This window comes from Schistocerca americana, chromosome 5 (genome assembly GCF_021461395.2).
Source record: "Schistocerca americana isolate TAMUIC-IGC-003095 chromosome 5, iqSchAmer2.1, whole genome shotgun sequence".
In the NCBI taxonomy this organism is placed as follows: domain Eukaryota; kingdom Metazoa; phylum Arthropoda; class Insecta; order Orthoptera; family Acrididae; genus Schistocerca; species Schistocerca americana.
The window spans coordinates 351,282,745-351,306,462 of record NC_060123.1 but is presented as its reverse complement, the minus strand read 5'-3'; the positions used below and the strand labels follow the sequence as shown (position 1 = coordinate 351,306,462).

Sequence of the window (23,718 nt, the reverse complement as noted above, 5' to 3'; positions counted from 1 at the left end):
GAAAGCATTAGGAGAAAAATGAAAATACATTGCGCAACAAATACAAACAACCTTAAAAGACTTGAACAAATAAAAGTAAAATGGAATATTTTGGGGGAAAGTAACAAAGTTGCATAGAACTAGAGAACTGACACATAGTTAGAAATTAATGTCAGATCAAACTATAGACATAACAGAATTATTTTCAGCACTAGAAGCTATGTCACTCATTTACATGCATAGTCACTTCTGTTGTGAAACGGTCTTCTATAAAGAAGTAACTAAATTAATTAAAACAATTACTTTCAAGGTAACAGAAAGTTGGTTATAAATAAAAAGGTACCAATCATTAAGTATATATGGTAGATTTATTTTTATATCATTGGAGTTGGGTCTGCCTTATGATTAACACTGTTTGACAGTGTCTTGGTACAGACAGATCTGTCTTCAATGCTGTGTAACCGGAAATACTAGAAATTACACTCACTAATTTTGTAATTCAATTAGCATCAGACATCAAAAATACAGACTACACATCTAATATTCAAATATTTCAGCACAACCAAATAATGAAAATAAATGAAGCAGAGCTAGGAACAGATATTTAATAATAGTTTTGGTAACAGATAAGTAATAAAGTAGCATGACAAAGGAACATTCATTTTTGGGCTTCCTGTTTCTAAAGGCAGATGACAATAAATTTGAAAAGGTAATTTATCGACATCATGAGGAAAAGACATCTGTAGATAAAATAGTGCTTTGAATGAAATTCGTATTTGAAGTTTTTCTTCGATTTTATAGTCTGATTAGAGATTTACTTAGCTGCATGTTGAGATTATTGTCCTTGATTATTTCCATTAAAGAAAGGTATGGTGTATCAAGACAACGACATGATTTGCGATTCATGCAAGAGTATCTATCGCATTAGCAATTATTACACTCACTAATTTTTTAATTCAATTAGCATCAGACATCAAAAATACAGACTGCATATCTAATATTCAAATATTTCAGCACAACAAAATAATGAAAATAAATGAAGCAGAGCTAGGAACAGATATTTAATATTAGTTTTGGTAACAGATAAGTAATAAAGTAGCACGACAAAGGAACATTCATTTTTGGGCTTCCTGTTTCTAAAGGCAGATGACAATAAATTTGAAAAGGTAATTTATCGACATCATGAAAAAAAGACATCTGTAGACAAAATAGTGCTTTGAATGAAATTCGTATTTGAAGTTTTTCTTCGATTTTATAGTCTGATTAGAGATTTACTTAGCTGCTTGTTGAGATTATTGTCCTGTTTTTAGAATGTTGTTAGTTAGTTACAGTTTGCCACATTTTTTCATTGATGTAGGGGTCCAGACTTTATAATGTGATGGTTATTCTACTACCAAAGGTTTAGTATGATTAACTTGCAACAATGAATTTCTGCATCTCATATGAAGTTAGGACACCATATTAAGCTTCAAGAGGACATACAAGACTTGTATATCATTGATGTTGCAAGCCCAAGGACCCCAGCTGTTTAAAGTATCACTTCATATTTCGATTTATGTACTCCTTACTACTCCTCTTCTGTGTCTATCTCAATGTGTATCTATTAGGGCGTCTTCAAGTTGAGACTTCTGAAACGGTTATGGTCTTCGGTTAAAATGTGGAAATTCAATGAGAAATGTAAATGATTAGTTCATGAATGTTATTGGAGTTTTTGCCGTTGTGTGAGGAATCAATAATTGGTTTCTAAATCATTGTGTCATAGTGTCTCTTCCAATGGAGGTTTCTATGGAGTATGATTTTTAGATTCCTCAAACTGGGGTGATATCGGATATTTGTTGCCTAGATGACTGTACAGATTCTTCTAATCTCAAGTTTGTTGTGATCCTTAACAGCTGACTTCCTATATCAGATTTATTCATACATGATACTAGTTACAGCATATGTTCTTGCTTTGGAAATTTCTCTTATACCTTTCATACCTCACTATATTGTGTTTAATAAACTTATACTATACATTTCCTTTGTCCAGATATTCCACTGTCTCTCTCTTAACTCTGTGGTTCATATAAAAGGTGTTCCAGTCACTTGTACCGCAGTTTTTACGAGGGCTACACTACACATGTCTAGAGTATGTATGTGCATATATATATATATATATATATATATATATATATATATATATATTCTGTAAGAACTATGCTGCAATTTACATAATGCATCACTGATTCAGTTTTCAGTTTAAGGCTGGCAAAGACGACTTCGCGATGGTAAGTTATTGCTTTCTGCACACAACCTCTAAACATTCAGGTTATCTGGCAACAGACGACAAACACCTTATTACTAAACAAATTCAGCATGTTAGGCCTAATTTGAACGTACTTTTGTACAAAAAAGTTTAAGATTTGGAGTCAATATTCTAATTCAAAAGTCAGCTCTGTTACTTCCGAGCATCCAAGCAATTCGTAACATTTTGCATAGGTTTTAACGTCTTCATCTCTGAAATCTTAGCCCTGAGGTTAGATTGCTTTACTACTGCGCCATACTCGGTGTCTGGGGCTAGGTTCACAGCCTTGCACGAACAATGATATAATGTTTCAGAGGGAGTGACTCTTAGATACTTTTGCATTGTATTACCTAAACTTCACTATTTAATTAACACAACTGTTATTCTAGTAACCTACTTCTACACGCTAAAGGTGCATAAATGTTTAGGTAATGGATACAATTGTGGCACTATGATAATTTCATGTTTTTTTGTGTTGTAATAACAAGAGTTAAGTTTTAGCAACACCAAACCGTTACACATCACCCTGAATACTTTTGGAATAATCACCATACTCTTTCTACAGAAAAGTGGACCATATTGATTCTTGAACTTAAATGCGTATCAAGTTTTGCATAAAATGATAGAACCAAAAGGCGAGACTCGCATCGGAGAGGAAACAAAACAATAAATATCTACGCTAAACTAAATACACAGAGGAAATATGCCTACACGTGCACATTTAATGAATAACCTCAGATAACTGTGTTATTATACATACGAAAATAAAATCAATTTCTGTCCATTTTAAATAACACAATACCTACATGTTCAAGAAGCAACAGCTGTAGAGAGGTATCACTTTCATTTAACATCTGAAAAAATTCAAAAAGATGGGTAATGCGCATTCTTTTTTCACCTGCGCTTAAGAGTACGCAAAACACACAAAAAAATTACGCATTTAGGAAACGTTACAAGTGAACTAAATACTATCCTTTCATAAAGACCATTGTTCGTCCCATACTTAACGAACTGGAACCAGTCCTCGAAAATTGACTACTTACACTCCTCTTCATATCATGGACACAAAATAGGTAACCTATCTGCTGTCTCTTTAGGAGAAGTAGTAGTATTCGCTCTCGAAAAGGATGCCTCGCCACGTTGATTTTATCTTAGTCCCAGCAGGTATTTGCTATTATCTGTTGGTATTTCTCTCCAAAATACATCAATTACTTGAAAAGGATGTCAGGAGCTCTAATAGGAAGGCTTGTCACCTCCTCTTTATTGTTTATTTAGCCTTCGATAAACTCAGGATTTCTGCAATCACCACTGTTGTTGTGTGTTCTCACTTCCCACACATGGAGATTTTCTACCTGGATCACCATCGATGGTCCTCTTACAATCGGCCACTGGGCCCCTCACCTTCAACTGTGTGTGCAGTTTTCAGTGGTTCAAAGAAACCATGATCTACGGGCTGAAGTTTAGGACTGGCGGGTTGTGCTGCGGATATCAAAGTTTCATGTTGATCAGTTTGAAAAGTGCAATGTGGTGTATGATTATACAGTATCAATTGGACTGGGTAATTCTTAGTTGGTTTCCTATTTTCGGAGGAGCGCTTTAGACGAACGGATCATAGCTTGTGAAACCATTGTCTGAGGCCATCGGGAGAGATGTTCTGTGAGTATCTTTGAAGAGCTCAGGCTTCATCCTCATTCATGGAAAGATTATGGTTGGTTCTCTGAAAAGATGGAAAGGTTTTATTACTCAAACAACTGAGACTCTTTCTCCTCTTTTTGGTGACACAACCTTCACAACCAAAACATTACCATTTGGGCTTACGAACTTCGCGATTGTGTTTGGAATAAAAATTATTATATCTATTGTAGAATCTAGGATCCATTTATTCCTAGTTCGTTTTCCAAAGGTAACTGCAAGTGTTAATGCTAAATGTCCTGTTCTGGTGAAAATATATGGAAATAGTCCAATTAATGTCCGAGTGACTTTTGTACACCGCCCTAAAACAAAACGCAGCCCATATTAGGAATGGTCAAGCATATTTATTTTTATATTGGACGTTTAGCAGGACAGCGCCAAGAAAACATCCTTCAAGTGTACACCTTCGTCCCAAGAGCAGCTCCCAAATTAGGTTTGCTTTCTCCTTTTGCGTTTTTTGTTTGGCCTCATTGAGCTGCACGTTGTTTGAGCGCTCTTTTCTGCGTTAACAATTATTCCAAGCTAAGTCAACAGACAATAGCACACATCACATTTGTAAAATATGGGGATGCAGCATGGTAGACTAAAGCCAACCTTTCACAATGCATTCAAGAATTTAAGACTGTTGCTCGTGTATTCTGTGAATAAGTTTTACAATAGAGTAGGAGAATTATATGAAAGCAAAGTCAACACACTGCAGCACACATCAATTTTCCAAAAGTTGGGATGCAGTATGGTAGACTGTAAGGCAACCTTTCTGAATGCATTCAAAAATTAAAGACTGTTGCTTGTGTAATCTGCAAACAAGTTTTACAATAGAATACTATAATTATATAAAAAATTCTCAAATGTGATTCTTAGTTATTTTTAATTCGTGAATACGGAATTTGTTCGCACAAAACCTAGGATGTGTTTCTACAACCACTCTGAACACAACTACAGAAATGCAAAACTAATCCCTTCGGCCAACAGTCAGGAACATAGACTGCACTCTTTTTGGGAATGCGCACATGAGTACATTTACCCTAAGTTTGTGACTTACAGATTTTCTTCTGTTTATGACCTAGTGATCGATTAATTCACTACATGACACTGTTAAAACTTAAAGTTGTAGAAAGAATTATGTATAATTACCTCCTCATATTGAGTAAAACGTACCATGGTGGAAGACGGAGCTGAATCAGGACACATTACTGGGAGACTATTTCGTACACCACTCAGATGCATTCTTTTTAGCCAGTTTTCTGTTCTCGTCCATGCAAAGCGTTGGTTGTTTCTTCATTTCTGCCTCAGAAATAAGACACAATAATTATCAAATGAAAAACGATTCATAAGTCACATATTTCGCTCTCATTTTAAGTGCAATGAAACTAAATAGCGCTATGATGCATATTAAAACGTTAGGAACGATGTTTTATGACCGCAAGGTAATATTTAAAGTATTATTCATTCTGATTTAAAATCTGGTTTTGGATTTTCTGTACCAAGACAGATATTTATTCTAATCACATCTGACGTTTTAGGTGAAATCAAACTGTTTCTCTAACAGGCATTTCTTTAACTTTAACTGAAAATAAATTATTTATTTTTTTATCTTGTACAGAATCATGTTAAACACTGCTTTAGACAGTGGTATATGTTCACTTAGAAACACTGGTAATGGTTACAAATGAACAATTTAATTTTCCTTTGCTGATTTCGCTGTACCAAGTTCATTCATAAATGGGACGAAACTTATCTTCTTGATTGTGTCCCTCTACTAGTGCCACGTGTCTTTATCAGTGACCTAGTAGAATGTTCTCCTTGTTCCTTCCTAACATCAAAGTTTGCAGGGAAACAATCAGTATGTCGGTGTAGAAAAAGAAGCTTCACAGCCATGTAAAAGTCTAATTTCATTATATTGACTGGCTTGTTCTAACCATGTTTTTATAATTTGGATGTTTGTAGTTGCCCACGTAATTGACCATTACTGCTTAACAGAAACCCAAGATTTCTTCCCACTGGATTCATTGTACTTTCAAACAAATTATCCTTCAATTACTTTCGAATCTGCTCTGCGTGCAACCACTCTCCTCCCCCCCCCCCCCCCCCCACCCCCACCCCATCAACGATCCACCCTTTCACTTTATCAAAAGATACTTTTGGAAATAGTGTTACAAAGTGCAGGAAACAATTACCATATTTGGAAGTACTTTGGTAAACTGTTTCATTAGTCCCAGCTCGATGTGAAGAGGAGTTAACAATATCACATTTCGTAAGCCCAGTTGGAGAGTTTTCCTTTTGGGCCAGTTGGTTACCTTCCAATGCTTGTATTTAGAATGCTTGTATTTAGCTCTGCTATTCCACTCACACTTAATGAAACATGGCTATTACTGAGCAGCCGTATTGTTGACCATGTAGCTTGTCAAAAGACTTTCAAATCCCTACATACTGTCTAAAAATGTTATTTAGCACATGTTTTAAGTTTTCATACGTCTCCTTACGGTGTATCAAATAGTCAACAGGTACTAAACCAAACAAATTTCTGTTATGGATAAGTACATGTATCCTCGGAGTCTATCGTGGCGTAATGATTGCATAAAATCTTCTCGACTTTGAAGCCGCGTCAACTGCAATAACATTCTATGGAAGAGAACATTTTTTAGGCTACCTTTTTGACGAGTCTATAGCCAACCTCTTCTGACTTGGGTTGTAAGTGACGTCAAAGAGTTTCAGCAAACCCTCAATATCGCAGCAGAAACCATACGGCCTTCTTTTCTTAAAGGATTACGTAAGTTCCTTTTTTCTGTTCCGGTACCAAGAAAATGAAAATGATATTCCAGGTAGTAGAAGATGGCTTGCTTTCACCCCTAACCCAGGCAATCTGGTGGCTTCTTTTGTCAGATTACATTCAAGATTGAACACTTTAGATAGTTTTGCTGCGACAATTCTGATGTAGAATCTCATAATCGTCGCAGACATTGCTAAGCTGTTCTCCGTTATAAATCTTGAAAAGTGATATGTGGAATTAGATCGGGGAAAGATTTGTTTCTTTCTTCATTAAGTGTAGCAGGTCGTAAGGCCGAAGAAACGTTCGAATATTTTATATTCTTTATATTTATTTCCTTTTTACCTTTAATGTTAACCATACGAAAATAATAACTATATACAAGATTTTGCGGATTTCTCCGAACCAGGGTAACCGAAAAAACGTTGGTTTCCTCTTCTCATTTCTTCACAGTCAGAGTCCTTCGACAGACGCTGTACGTCTTAACCAGCGCAGTGTCCAGCTTTTGATTTGGTCACTAACTCTTACACCAAAGTATTATTAGTACACATTTTACACGAATCTGGTAGTGGCTTGTCTTTTCTTAGCAATTTCGTAGCTACTATATGCACGACAAAATACAGTTGGGCTATTCAAATACTTGTGGGAACTCAGTTCTAACATACTGCAAAACGAAATTTAACAGCAAAAATTTAGCCTCACACAACTACATCATGTCAAAAATGAACCAAAACTTCCTGCATGACAACGAGTTTGGGGTGAGAAGTGTGACCTCCAATTTAATCTAACTACAATGAAAGTCCTTACCTATAGTAAAATTTCTCTATATGGAACTTAGGTTTAAATGTAAAGTGGGTTTATTTGATTTGAGGAGAGAACTTTATCTGATAGAAAGAAAATAGTGACATATTTGAAATCAGCATAAATCGAATTTCAGGAACAGCGAAAATTATACAAACATTAAATATCATGTTGCATAGTGTAACTGCCAAATTTAGTATGGTTAACTTTCCATCATTTGCAAAAAAAGGTTAACACCAGTAATAAAATTGAATTTTTGACTTTTTAATTATTGTTTTATTATATTTATTATCATTACTAGCGTTACACTGTTCAGAGAACAAATGTCACTCTCAAAATATCTTACCTTGCAGGTAAGACACATTCTGTCCTGTCATGATAGATTATCCTAGCAACTGTGGACAAAAATGGCTTACACTTTTGTTTGTAGCTGGCCAGGGTGGCCGAGCGGTTCTAAGCGCTACAGTCTGGAACCGCGCGACCGCTACGGTCGCAGATTCGAATCCTGTCTCGGGTATGGATGTGTGTGATGTCCTTAGGTTAGTTAGGTTTAAGTAGTTCTAAGTTATAGGGGTCTGATAACCTCAGAAGTTAAGTCCCATAGTGCTCAGAGCCATTTGAACGATTTTGTTTCTATGTTTTACTTTACTCTAATTCGTGATAACTGTCAGCTACGAGATTAATTTGTTTTACTACAGACTGTTCTTTAGCGTCCGGTGATAAAATTGGTGGCAGCAGTGATCTGGAGATACCGGTGCCCATGGTCCTCCGGAGCGAACGTAGTACACGCCGTAGCGAAACTAGTGCAGGGTCAGTCCCAAAAGGAGCTAGATGTACGCAAGGAGAGGGCCAATGAAATCTCCAGCACAACTGTAAAACAGGATTCTGCCAGTTCCTGCCTGTTCGTTGCCTCTAGCCAAGCTGCGACAGTACGGGGATGAAATAAAATGTTTATGTTCGGCTGTAAATAACAGTCTGTTGGATTCTTTCCCCGCGCAGGTTTGTGACTGTAATGATGCAATAAAATTGCTTCTGATGCTGTTAACCAGGAAGACAATTCAACCACCATGTGCCACTGTGATACCATGATGACTGTTCATTCTTTTGGTTAAGTTACAACCAAAGCTTTGAGTCGATTAAGTATTGATAAAGGTAATTCCAGTGGCAGCGATGGGAGGAAGCTCTGTTCTCTAAACTGGCACTTTGGTAAATTGATTGTCACGGTATACTGATAACAGTTAAATGAATGTAAACAGAAGAAATTTCGAGAAATTGAACGCCATGAGGTCTGTAACCTAAGAAACGTATGAAAACATATTTACTGCAACAGTTTCTCCATTCCATCGACTTACATGTCCGTCGAACTACAGCAGTGACTTTGCGATAAATGTTAACCGATCTACGTTTCGAGAATGTAACAGATCTGTGTCATCTATATGAAAGATCAGAAACGCTGTACACCTTTTTCTTCAGCACATCATCTTTGTAGCTATGTTTATATAATATCATTGACTGTCTTGTTGTTATAGTTGTTGTGTAAATAAATATTCAGTTAAGTGATGACTTGTACTTCTTTGTTTTCTGAACTCGGCGGTGACATTTTCTGGTGCCGAAAAACGGGAACTGGGAACTCGCGGGCTGTTATTGAACGATACACTCCCCCCATCTTGTCACTGACGGAAGACGGTGGTGCTACAACATTCAAAAGGTATGATGCAACTGCGTGCTGTAGATTAGGACTGACACTGCCCCCTGCACTTGCGGTTGAGGGGAAAATAATCACGATCTACTGAGCCTGCTGTTGCCGTTATTTAAGCTTTAGAAGGTGCATTATCCAGCCGAAAAAGTCATATCGTTGTGCGTGTTTAATGTAAAATTTGTCGTCAATTTTCGCACACGGTAGCCTCTGGCATCCCTCGACATATCAATTTGCTTCACGTAGTCAATCTTTGCTAAGGTCAAACAGTTGAAACGTTTTGACAGCGCGCATAGCGTATTGTTTGGAAGCTAAGAACAAGTATACCTCTTTAAGGGTTTCAAGGTTTTAGGAGATTACTATCTCGTCCCAGAAGTCGCGTCACGCGTCTAGTATCCGTGGTTGTGGAGTTGTCAGATGAAACACCAGTACATTACATTAAATACCGCAGGGAAAGCTAGGAAGAAAAGTTATCACTTCTCTCAAAGCTTGACGAAGCTGTACACAATTATCTCTCGGACGAGGAGTGCAACACCGACTTCGTTGTTTCCGACGAGTATCTCGTCAAGGCGAAAGACATTCAATTTTCAAAATTACAGAATCGTCTGTGGTTCATATCGCTGCGTCAGTTAATCTGACGTCTCCTAAACTCAAACCATTCTCTTGAGAAATTAAGACATGGCCCATATTTGGGGAACAATTTGAAAGCTGTGTCGATAGAATACTTCCATACCTACTGGTAATAAACACACATTCCTAAGATAAAATCTCGTGAGTGAGCCAAAACAGGTGGCCAATGGCATACCAGTGACTGCTTCTGCTTCCGAAGACACAAAGCGTATTCTTCAGGCAAGGTACGGAGACCGCAACCGCAAAGCCAGGTCGAAATAGACTACTTAGACTTCAGATAACTGCGACCCATTCCAGTTGAATCTTCTGAAATTCATAATGTGGCATTCATAGAATGCAATAAAGACAGCCAAACTCTGATATCCTGGGGTGAGTATATAAATGCGTATGTCAAAGTTTCCACCCAAAAGCCTTACGCACTTTTCTCGCAGACGTTTACCAACATTGGATAATCCGCGTGAACAGGAAGAAACTGTCGGAAGGAGATGTACTATGCTTAAAGGAATATTTAGGGGAAGAATTCAACTGTGCACTCACTGCTCATAATAAATACCTAAGGACACGCCATTCACTAACACATTTGGTCATTAAGGCACATTAACTCATGCCACAGCCACTCTCAGCGTTAACTCCAATCAAGGTCATTCGTAACACAAGACCACACGTATCGTGAAGACTGCAGTTTTAGCCAACATAGCGTAGTTGGCCACAAGACTGTAAGAATTAAAGAACGTACCAGAGCACCTGACGATCCTAAGCTGGAGAATTCGCTGTTATCTTTGTCTCAGTCAAGACCACACTATAGCGACGGTTCGAAGAAAGGAATGACCGCCTACTCTTATTCCAAAGAGACGTTGCTGACAAATTTGTGATGAGTCAAACCAACCAACGCCATCCCGCAAACAACATCTACATCTACATCTACATGATTATTCTGCAATTCACATTTAAGTGCTTGGCAGAAGGTTCATCGAAGCGCAATCATACTATCGCTCTACTATTCCATTCCCAAACAGCACGCGGGAAAAACGAACACCTAAATCTTTCTGTTCGAGCTCTGATTTCTCTTATTTTATTTTGATGATCATTCCTACCTATGTAGGTTGGGCTCAACAAAATATTTTCGCATTCGGAAGAGAAAGTTGGTGACTGAAATTTCGTAAATAGATCACGCCGCGACGAAAAATGTCTTTGCTTTAATGACTTCCATCCCAACTCGCGTATCATATCTGGCACACTCTTTCCCCTATTACGTGATAATACAACACGTGCTGCCCTTTTTTGCATCCTTTCGATGTCCTCCGTCAATCCCACCTGGTAAGGATCCCACACCACGCAGCAATATTCTAACAGGGGACGAACGAGTGTAGTGTAACCTGTCTCTTTCGTGGACTTGTTGCATCTTCTAAGTGTCCTGCCAATGAAACGCAACATTTGGCTCGCCTTCCCCACAATATTATCTATGTGGTCCTTCCAACTGCGTAATTTTAACACCCAGGTACTTAGTTGAATTGGCAGCATTGAGAATTGTACTATTTATCGACTAATCGAATTCCAACGGATTTCTTTTGGAACTCATGTGGATCACCTCACACTTTTCGTTAATTAGCATCAACTACCACCTGCCACACCTTACAGCAAACTTTTCTAAATCGCTTTGCAACTGATACTGGTCTTCGGATGACCTTACTAGACGGTAAATTTCAGTATCATCTGCGAACAACCTAAGAGAACTGCTCAGATTGTCACCCAGGTCATTTATACAGATCAGGAACAGCAGAGGTCCCAGGACGCTTCCCTGGGGAACACCTGATATCACTTAAATTTTACCCGATGATTTGCCGTCTATTACTACGAACTGCGACCTTCCTGACAGGAAATCACGAATCCAGTCGCACAACTGCGGCGATACCCCATAGGCGCGCAGCTTGATTAGAAGTCGCTTGTGAGGAACGGTGTCATAAGCTTTCCGGAAATCCAGAAACGCGGAATCAACCTGAGATCCCCTGTCGATAGCGGCCATTACTTCGTGCGAATAAAGAGCTAGCTGCGTTGCACAAGAACGATGTTTTCTGAAACCATGGTGATTACGTATCAATAGATCGTTCCCTTCGAGGTGATTCATAATGTTTGAATACAGTATATGCTCCAAAACCCTACTGCAAACCGACGTCAATAATATAGGTCTGTAGTTCGATGGATTACTCCTACTACCCTTCTTAAACACTGGTGCGACCTGCGAAATTTTCCAATCTGTAGGTACAGATCTAACGGTGAGCGAGCGGTTGTATATGATTGCTAAGTAGGGAGCTATTGTATCAGCGTAATCTGAAAGGAACCTAATCGGTATACAATCTGGACCTGAAGATTTTCCCGTATCAAGCGATTTGTCTCAAAGTCCCCGTTAATGGATCAGTGGGTAGAGTAGTCACGGGACGCTCAAGTTTCAAGCATCACATGGGATTCGTTTTTGTGATACGTCTCACAGGAGAAAGCCAAATCCCGTGTTTTATTTTGTTTTCCAGGTAGCCATTATACATTCATTTGCCGAAACCTGACTGACTATCTAAGCCTGTAGTTTACCGATGTTCAGCCTCTGTCACTAGATGCATTCGAACCTTCTTTGACTTTCATGCCTTGCAGATTTGTGCTTTCTATCTAAGCAGCGCTTTGAAAGATGGTTCATGTTACGCTCCATGCGTTCGAGACATTATATAGCTTCACGAAACATCCGGCTGTGCCAAAAGATGTCAAGATAAAACAACATTTCATACTTAAAATATCGGTAGCATGAAAGGATATGCATAAAGCCCTATTTGATTAATATCCATGACGATCAGTTGCATGGAAGGATAACTGATTATAGTGATCTTATTTGTACAGATTACATCCAGTAGTAAAGTTGAAATATTCAAATAGTGCAGCAGACAAAATATGTCATAATGTATGATGTAGGATCTCCAAAAGTAATAAAGTGAAATGTTTATGTAGAGATATAACTTACCATGTGCATTGGTTACTTAAGAGCAAGAAGTTGAATCCATATGCAGGTAAAGCCAGATTAAATTAAATTTCCGTAGTTATGCATCAAACATTTAGATCCTCCTGGCAACAAGGCAGCGGAAACGCCTTGTCTCACTGAGGTGGGATTCTGATAATAATTAACAGCTAAAGAGCTCGTAGCTGAAGACATGTTGAATCTACGAAAAGGAAGGTAAGAGATTAAGATTCTCCAGGCTTAGCTTAAAATCCATCTAGTACTTTTACTGTTTTAAAAAGCATTACATTGGGAAAATTGTACCAAGTTCTTAAATCTATGAAGAATTTGAAAATTCAGTTTTGTCCTTATAACCAGTTTTCTGCGTTTATTAATGTTTTTACCTAAACTTTTGTTTTACTGATCTTTAGTACATAAACTTTTCAAGTTATGCTGCTGTTAACAAGATACTTACAAGAAACAGCTTTCAATATCTCTACTAAAATAACAATTTATGAAACTAAGATTCCAATTTTTGTAGGTAATAGGCAGAGTCTCTACTATTGCTCTTCAACTATTTGCTGAAATAATTTGTTACTTATATGTTTGCAGTATATAGAGTAAGTCATAGCATTTTGTCAGTAGGATATTATACAAAACAAGATCAACAGGAAAACTGAGGTGTGTTCAAATATAATGTGGCAATCAAATTGAAAGAAGGAGGGATAACCGAAATCGGAAGAAATTTCAAGTTCCTGCAATGAAGAAATGTCTAATTACGTTAAAATTACCATCATAATGTAATTAAAGAAACAGGTCACGCTTTACTTTGAAAAATTTCAAGGCAATTTTGTGGAAAATTGGAACCAGTAATCTGTTTGTAGTAAGTTATCAATCATGGTGAACGCAACATGCAAGGAACATGGCTTAAAAATGTAGGACAAAGGAAACTGCAATAGTAATTTCCAAAACTATATTCTGAGAAGCTCTGTAAACAGAGAAGATTTACTTCCGTAACGTTTCTCTGCAGTTTCCTAGTGTTTCGATTTACATTACCCAGCAATACATGTGAATTATATACTGTAATAATTTGTAAATCACAGTGGCCTTCCTGTCATGAAAACTCAGTAGTTACTGAATGGGCTTGTTTCACAGTCATAATGATAGCCAAAATCATACTGAAAACAGATTTGATTTTTCCATACATAAAACTATAATATGAAAATGTAGCATAGACGTCTCACCACATTATGAGAAATAATTTTATCAAGTCGCTTTTTCCGTGACCTATATCAGTGGTTTTTGTACCTTGTAAGTTCAACATACTGATATAACGAACTGTTACAAGCACAATGTGACCCATGCAAACTGTCCTCAAGCGCGAAATATGGAAATTTCTTGAAAATTCAAAATTCATGAATGACATGCAAATAATAAACAAAGGACTGTAATCCTCCACCACTGTGGACTATAAAGTTAACGCTACACATAGTATAGTAGTAGCATCAATCCACTAGTGTGAGCAGTCACCTTACTTCATGCATGGACCTGTAGCATATCGGCTGTATTTGGTTAGAAAATATGACAGAGTGGATGTGAGTTGCAACAGGTAGGTGAGAGTGTGAATGCACATAGTCTTCATTGTGCAAGTACTCAGCTCTTTGTATATTAAATGATTTTCATCTCAATACCACGAAGAAGCCATGTCGCCTGGAATGACATCCCGTAACGCAGTATGGGGTCCACTGTTCGATCAAGCGACTGGGCCGCCTGCCCTGAGTCACAAGGGAGCCGCCTCCTTGCTGAAGGAAGTTCATAGCCCTCGTCAGCTGTGGCGCCACACTGCCATCACAGCTGTAGCCGGAGACATCACTGACCCTTGGATTGTCACCTGCAGAGAGTGAAATGAGATGTCAGTACTACAGAAGATTTATTCAATTCAAAATGGTTCAAATGGCTCTGAGCACTATGGGACTCAACTGCTGAGGTCATTAGACCCCTAGAACTTAGAACTAGTTAAACCTAACTAACCTAAGGACATCACAAACATCCATGCCCGAGGCAGGATTCGAACCTGCGACCGGAGCGGTCTTGCGGTTCCAGACTGCAGCGCCTTTAACCGCACGGCCACTTCGGCCGGCTTATTCAATTCATTTCTTTATTCTGGCCCTCAGCAATAATATATCAGGAACATGTTGGTGGAGGCATCCAGTTGCCTCTCGTTGAAGACAATAGATATCTGACACTGCTGATGCATGGCAGCACTTAAATGCCGCTTCAGCGATGTTTCCAGATGTGACTGTGATGGCAGCACTGTGACGCAGCTGATGATGGACCTACCTCCAGTGAGCTGGCGGCCCTCTGCTCCTATGGTGGCTCTCTTATGACATATTCCCTGTCCCCTGGATGAGTAGTCGATCCCGTAATGCATTCTGGGATGTCGCTCCACATGTCACAGGCCCTTGGTGTAGGCTTTGCTACTGAGAGGGGAATATATTAGTACATGAATGGCTGCGTACTTATAACCTCCAGACTATGTTCGTACAGAGCTTAAGACACGTACTCTAAACACTTCCATGGTAGCAAGTGAGGAAAGGCTTCGGTCCTTCCGCTAGCGTGTTGCAGTGTCAGCTGTTGCTATACCGCGCCCAGCTGGCTCCGCTTCACAACGTCAGTTAACCATGTCCTACACTGCAATGCATTGCACTCTCACGTAATTATGGCTAGCTCTGTTGCAACTCATTTCTGCTCTGACTAATTTTAAACTTAGTAAATCTGTTGTGTACATTATATTCAATACTGAGACTTTAAGGTGTGCCTGTTTCCCGATCAATTCTGATCCACTTTAATTCACTTAAACACAAATATTTTTTAAATATCTGCAACTCTGGAACATCTATCGGCTGGAATGTTGCCTCCTTAAGAAAGATATAGAATATCTGTGGTGACGTGACTGACAAATTCCAAATAACGCAGCTGCCTAGATATTGGTTCTCTGGGTGCTGTTTAAAGACAGATGTTAACGGCTTGAGATCTGTCAATATTTAGAATTCCCTGTCTTCCTGGAGACGTCGACAATCTGTGACTACCGAATATGTTAGCAACACATTAAAAAAGTCTTCATAATTTACTATATCAGTTACAGCCACAGTCTAACAAGGGATGCTTCCCATTCCGAACATTAGGCAAACAGCAGTTGTACATACAGTACCTTATCTAGAATTACGGACCTACTCTGCATGCACAGTGAGTGAACTTTTAACAGGTCCTTAGATGTATCAGAAGCCCCTCAGATGGATGAGTTGTTCCACATATGGAAAGGAACATTTAATCATTTCGTACTGATAGGTTTATCCATGATGTAATGTGCACATGTCATTTACTACGAATAACTACTCTAAATAATTACATCCTTGCCATAATGTGGGTTATTCCTAATGCTACCACAGTTTTAGAGGATGGATTTCCCATGGCTAAGGATTGAGGATTAATCCTCCTGCACTTTCTATCACTATACTGAAGAACACTATGACACAATCTGAATTTTATTTACTGCATGATGTGTCCACTTCCATGAAGTGAGGGAGAATAACTGCTTGGATTGATGTCCACAATTTATATGGAAAATCCTAATACATTTTCGGAACTTCTTGGTTTTAAACCACAGAGCTGTACAGCAAACCTATATTTTATAGTAAGTCCAATCATGTACAAAAATACACAGACACACACTATATATATATATATATATATATATATATATATATATATATATATATATGTATATACTGAATAATCTGATGTAACACTGTATTTACCCAAAGACTGACAGTTCATGTGCTTCATTCTCCATTTATACTTTCAGATGAGAAATTTCGTACGTGTGGTGTCACAGAATCTCTAGTTATATTCTCGTCTACGGCAAAATTCCTATAAAGATGACATTTCTGATAAAAAACATATACAGGAACAGGAAAGAATAATACTCATGAACTAAGTAATTCAGCTAAGGCAATGTCAATTTATGTCTGCCATCAAATGTATAATACTGCATAATTACTCACTATAAAAATATTTCAACTTTTGCCATGACTGTGCTGACGCATTTCTATAATCACGAATCAACATTCGTTATTAAATAATTACTCATCTGAAAATTTCTACTAAGACGTAATAAATTTAAATTACGCTGTTGTCATTCCTCATTGTATTGGAACAGCGGTATTTGCGAAATGTAGTAAATAAACCCACACCAATAAAGAAAATAGATCATAATAATATTTACGATTTAATTAGCTCAAAACATCTTCTCAGTATCTTCTACTCATTGTGGAATCGAAACAATGACAGATTTATTATCTTAGTCTATTATATGAATTCATGTACATTTGTGTATGCAACAGATTTTCAAAAACTCTCCCTGTTCACATCTTACAATCGTCTAAGTGCACTTTGATATGCAGTGTACAGTTATTGAAAAGTTATAATTGATATGACAAGGAACAGGGATTCTTAAACATTAATAATACTTACATAAGTGCTTCCTAACGATTAATATGGTGACAAAGATTGTCTAGCATTTTGCACATTAACCTTCAGAAATTCCATATTGCTGTAGCATGCTAAACTCGTTTAGTCTGGATTCGCTGGTGCTTCAGAAATAATTTCGTTCCTGCAAAATGATTATAATTTTAATTAATTTGAAGATAATTTCTAATATTACTGTCTTCTCTATTTTTAGAGTTATTGCTATTAGGCAAAAAGAAAGCAGTACCGTAGAGTGAAATGAAGTTCAGTATGAAATGTCTGTCCTCGTCTTCGATAGTTACATCTGTATAAACTAATAGCCAACGAGTCTCTCTTTCACATTTATCACACACTGCGTAATTTTAATTTTCGGAGGCTAAAACTGTCACTTCTTCTGGAAGGCTATTCAATTTGTGCCTTTTTATCATATTATATGTGAACAGCTTCAACTTACAGTAGTGTTTTTTATAAGAAGTTACTACACTCCGCTCATTATTGCCTAATAGAAAACATTAGGAGCAAAATAAAATTGGCATACAACTGCACAACAGATTGAGATTGAAACGTCAAGAAAAGAAAAATTGCTTCAGTAATGGAAACTCGATACCTTATTTAAATGCTGAATCAGTCCTACTATAAACTGTCTTTTACAAGCAAGCAACTAAAATAAATTAAAACATGCAATTTATTGATAATAGAAGGTTGGTTAAAAATAAAAAGGTACATTGTATTAGTTATGCATGAGCGCTAATTTTCCTTAACTTTGAGGTTTGGGCCTGCTTTATGATAAACATTGTTTGACTCAGTTTTCCATTTGGCAGATCTGTCTCCAAAATTATGTTATTAGAAATACTATAAATTTCTCTTATTCAGTTAGACCTACTCAATATTCTCATATTCGTAATTAAGTTTTAAGTGGCATCAACGGCACAGATTACACAAACATGTTCAATTATTTCAGCACAACAACGTAACGACAGTAAAAGTAGCAGTGGTAGCAATAGAGTGTTATGAGAAATTTTAGTAATAATGAAGTAGTAAAGTGGAAACGCTATGAGAGAAAACCGTTCACATCATCACGCATAAATATCTGTAGATAAAATAATGCTCACAATACGTTTCACATTGACAACGGATTAGAGTAGGGCTGAAAAGATACATGACGTCTGAGACAATTAGATATCACAACTGTTGGTCTTCCTGGTTGTCTACTACCTACTAAGACAACGTTGTCTTTCTGGGACTATAAAGGTAAGGAATACCAGTACCGTCATGCTGCCGTACTGGTGCCCATGGCGTCCAATCACAGCTTATAATTCTAAAGGTGAACTGAAACCAGGGAAAACTCATGTAGTGTCTGATTCTGAAACAACAGAATATTCGTACACTGGAAATCGATAACCATGTACCATTACCGTATTTTTAAGATCCAGGTTTCGATCCCAAAACAGTGCTAGAAATTTTTTCTAGTAGCTAATGCTTCCTTAAGAACCGTAAATGATGTACTCTTGTGATTAATACAAAGTCACTCTGTTTTCCAGAGCTTATGGTAAACTGCATGTCCCCCTTTTCCACGCTGGCTAAACTAGTTCAAAAGTCGGAAGACGGCATCGTCATAGCACCTTCATTAGGATCATGTCTAGTGCAGCACTTGAGTGTTCAGACCAGTCTTCGGGTTCAGTTGATATTCCAAAATGACCTTCCCTATTTCGTCCCCATTATTCTGTCCCTTTTTGGTACTAGAGGAGTAATCAAAAGGAAATTTTGCTCTAAAATTAAAGGTTACTAGGCTATTGCGAGATCCCCATTGTTAACAGAGCATTAAATGCGAGATAGTAAATCGAAACTGGGCGCATACCATTTGTGCAGTCTTCGTTACACCACTGAAATAAAAATGTTGTTAACAAAAAGCTGTTTTGCTTTTTTACTAGTTTGTGTTTATAGGACCCTGAGCTGTGACTGGCTCGCGTCATGCCTTGTTTGTTTATCATTGGTTGCAATCCAGTGGTGTCGTATGTCTTCATTGGTTACCGCAAAAACATTGCTATCTTCTCTCCGTGAGTGGCAGCAGCAGCGTGCATCGATATTAGTACTGCTGTACCATCTTTGGTGTGGCGGATATTTTTCTGGCTGTGGTGTGTGTGGCAGTTGGTCGGTTGGGGCAGAGCAGCAAGGAAGTCTCCGTGGCGCGTGATCAGGCTGGAGCCGCTGACGGCATGCACGCGTGGTTGGAGTTGTGAGGTGCTTCTTGCGAGGGTTACGAAGTTTGTCGGCCACTGATCCTGGACACTAAGGTTGAATGCTCACTTAACCAAGTATCAAGCCTCAATTGCCATAACATCTCTTCTTCTGATCTTGATTGTCACTTTCTGGGAGATTCCCGCGAGCAACAACGTGTGTGCATTGAAGTCGGCTAGAATTGCAGCCATCTTCCTGTGTCGTGTTTAACTTACTTTCATTCATTCCTCCATTAATAAAGTGTACCAGCGGTATCTTCTGCCTTGTGGCCGTTGACGTTTGGGTGACCTGCCCTGGTCGTTGATGTAGTTTTCGGTAGTGTATTTTCCTCGTTGTGTTGATGCTGTCCAGCAGGGCGTGTAGTTCGACAGGTGAGGTGTTATTGTTAGTTTTGGGTGTTTATTCTGACTTGGCAGGATTGGACACCAGTATCAAGAACGTTCTGCTACTGGCATCTTGTCGTTTTGCTGGTCGGGTGGAGCAGAACTGATCTTGTTGGTTGGTTCGTTGGCTAGCTTGCGGTTGGGTTGCCTTCCGATTAAGAGGTTGGTCTGGCAGCCTGTGTCACCTAAATGTGCGTTAGTGTTACCTTCCAAGGCCGATCCTTGGAACCTTCTGAGCGCCGCTCCTTGTGTTTTACATAGTGATTTTCTTTTTGGTCATAAATACTCTGTGTGGCCTTCAACCTAGTTTTAGCTTATTAAAATTGCAAGGCTTTTCTTCTTAGCCTTAAGTCGGAAAAATGTTGTTTCGTGTTTGGTATGTGGCCTTCAGCCGAGTTTCAGTCTTTCAAAATTAAAATTGAAAATTCCTCATTCCTCGGCCTTAAGCCATAAATATTTTTCAAGTTGGTATATGACCTTCAGCCGCGTTTTCAGCCTTTGAAGTCAAAAGTTGAACAATTTTGTCTAGGTCTTAGGCTGTAAGAAATATTTTCTAGTTTGTATGTGGCCTTCAGCCGAATTTTCCTGCTTAAATTAAAAATTGGAAATTTCTTTGTCTGGGCTTTAACCCGTGAGATTGTTTGCGTTTCGTATGTGGCCTTCAGCAGAGTTTTATATGAAACATATTAGGATAAAGCCTTTAGCCTATTTTAGTTGAAATTTAGAAGCTCTTCTCTTTAGGCCTTAAGTCGTAAAATTCGTTTCTGCACGGTGTGTGACCTCTGCCGACTTTTCAATCTCTCTTTAATTAAAAAGTCAAAATCCTTGTCTTGCCCTTAAGTCATAAGGTTGTTAATCTTTAGTATGAGGCCTTCAGCAGAGTTTTACACGAAATTTTTCAAAGATAAGGCCTTCAGCCTTTTCCAAATTGGAAGCTCTTCATTCTAGCCCTTAAGCCATTAAATTGTTTTGCGTATATGCGGCCTTCAGCCAAGTTTTCAGCCTACTTAGATTAAAGCTTGAAATTATTTGTCTCGGCCTTTTGCCATAAACTGTTCTTGATTAATGTGAGGCATTCAGCCTAGTTCTATGGGAATAATTTAAGCTAAGCCTTTCAGCCTATTTATATTGAAGATAAAAAATTTTTTCTAAAGGAGTGAAACCTCCACAAGAATTCCTGTACCTCTATTCCTTGTTTGGGCCTTGTGCCTTGGATTTTCGATGTGGCCTTCAGCCGATCCAAATTAAATCAAAGGAGGTCTTTCGTTAAAACGTTGAGAGTTTTTGATTCTTGCTTGTGTGATTATTTTAAGGAATAAAGTTTATATGTTGAGTGCAACTGACAGTAACTTATTTTGGCCCCTTTCCAAAAATATAACTCCATCCGCTCTGTCCTGCTAGCCCACGGATTTCGGACCCAGTTGGCATTTTTATTGATGTTTGGCACATCCGTACACCCTAATGCTAAAGAAGACAACGTACGGTACTACCGTTCTCATACTGTTTAAGAGCCGAAACCAGGTGTTCATTGACATCGTGACCCTATGTGTCTGTTACACTAAGCCACGTAACCTCTGTCCTCTGTTTAACACGACTGAGATGTCTACAAAGGGCATATTCACGCACAAGAGCTGACTCCAACGATTCTCGAAGAGCTGTGTGTGCTTAGTGAGCGTCCTTGGGACTATTTTTTGACTGAATGTTATGATGAGTTTCGGTAATCACCCGCTCTCAGAGTGTAACCCGTGCTTGTAATACCAGTATAAATCATTACAGATAGCTGCAACAGAGAAAAACAGCTGTGGATCGTTATATTAGCATATCATTTATGTTTTGTAGAAGTGTTCAGTGTGCCCTAAGCCACAGTAGCTCAGGATGAGATGAATGACCGGTCTTAATCTACAAAGGTATGAATGGAAAATTAAATTATCTCTATAACAATAGACCTTAGGTCTCTAGAGCATGGATTTAGATTCAGCCAGATTGCACCTTGTCGACGTACAGTTCGTATGAGAGTATTCATGTCATGCAACTTTTCTAAATGTATCGGCACTAAAGATGTTAAACAAAGGAATTGGTAGTCAGTTACCATGCAATTACTCAGTCTGATAATATGGACTCATCCTATGCTGATCTGAAATAATTACCAAGACATCCCCGCTGACACCCTCCAGGTGGTCCCCCGCATAGAAGGAGTTTGGAGCCTCTATCGAATGCAGAACCCACCACATGGCCCAACAGGATCTCTTCAATAAACTGTCTAGCGATAAGCTTACCATGGAGAACGACAAGATCTGTATGGCTGTCAACACCGAAGCCTCTCCACATCATCACAGAACCTGGGAGATCTGTCGATTTCTGGACACCATTTCGGATGTCGGAGGTACCGCTCACCGGGTCGCCACACACGAACACAACCATTATCTTGCCCAGACGGTATGTGGACTCGTCTGTGAATAATACGTTTTGCTAGTGAAGAATTTGCCAGTGGACACAGCAGAGCTGACTGCGAGCTGCAAGATGTTGTCGTGGCAAGCGAGGTACTCGAACAGGACGTCTTGGTCGTACTTTCCTTTCTCGGAAGCTGTCCATTACAGTCTGATCGTACACAGCCGTTCCGGTGGCCCTTCTGAAACCGTATAGCACTGCTCTGGCGGTATCCATGAACCCCCCCCCCCCCCCCCCCCCCCCCAGCGCAGAGAGGAGTTGTATTTGTCGCCGACCTTGTCCAACTCGCCTTGTGTACTGACCTGTGTTCCTGTAGCACGTAAACGACCTATGGATGACAGATGGAGGGACATTGGCATCTGCAGCAACACAAGGAAAGGCCATTCTTTGATCAAAAGAGAACGACCCTTGCAATTTGCATTGCGTTAATATGTCGCATTGCATGTACTTGGTTGAATACAAAGACTACAAATTGCAACCACCATCTGTGTGCCTCACTAGAAAATCCTAGGACATCTGTACTCACTTCCTTCTCAGGGGTCACCTTACACCGTAATGCATGACACGGCAAATAGATGATTTTAATTGTTGTATACAATGCAAGCAAACATCTCAAGTCATGCAATAAGATCAGATTCTTGATACCGGTCGTTGATTCGTATGTTCCCCTGCTTCTTCTGAGCAGTGTTTTCTTTTGATAAACTACAAAATGCGATTATGTTTTCTTTCTTCGAATTTTTTTCGAAGGAAAACTACGAAATTCACTTACCTTATTTCGCTGATGTCAAAATAGCTTCGTACCACAGTACAATAATCGTTGATGACCATCGTCGTTACTTGCCACACTTTGGAGGGGTACTTCTACTGTTGAAAATAAAGTGTGAGACTGGACAGGTGCAACACTTGTTTACATTATTATAAGTTAAAAACGTATTAACTAAAATTTAGAAAGTTGCGACTAAAATGTGCACGAATGCCAAGGAGCTAATTTTTGAAGTAGAGTAGTTCATTTTTATCTTGCATTTAATCGTTAGACTTTTGACAGAGTAGATGGTGTCTTAGAGTTATTTCCGTTCTTTCGTTGCCTAATATCGAAATTCTTGCCGGGGAACATGTGCTACATACTCTTGACTTTGCTCCTTCTACTTTACTATTCATTTGATATTGAACTACCAATGCTTGTTCTGTCACATTCACCAGTAATATGTTGCAACGTCTGGCACTGACGTTGAAATTGTATTTTCGACGTTTCTTTTAAAATCTCTTCATTTTCAACCCTTCAAATTTAATTCTGTG

General features: G+C 38.6%; 1 long non-coding RNA gene across 6 annotated transcripts in view; it reads right to left on the bottom strand.

Annotated features, from left to right (window-relative positions):
- The window catches only part of LOC124615961, a 174,853-nt gene that overhangs the window by 146,709 nt on the left and 4,426 nt on the right, over positions 1 to 23,718 (bottom strand). For 2 of the 6 annotated variants that reach the window (XR_006979827.1, XR_006979825.1), the window contains exons 2-6: positions 17,360 to 17,498; positions 16,645 to 16,756; positions 14,518 to 14,717; positions 12,854 to 13,049; positions 5,090 to 5,239 (exon numbers count right to left, since the gene is read on the bottom strand). This is a non-coding gene — a long non-coding RNA (uncharacterized LOC124615961). Of the gene's footprint in view, positions 1 to 5,089; positions 5,244 to 12,853; positions 13,050 to 14,517; positions 14,718 to 16,644; positions 16,757 to 17,359; positions 17,499 to 23,718 lie in introns of all 6 variants that reach the window. The other 4 variants (XR_006979830.1, XR_006979829.1, XR_006979826.1 and 1 more) reach the window with 4 other exon arrangements.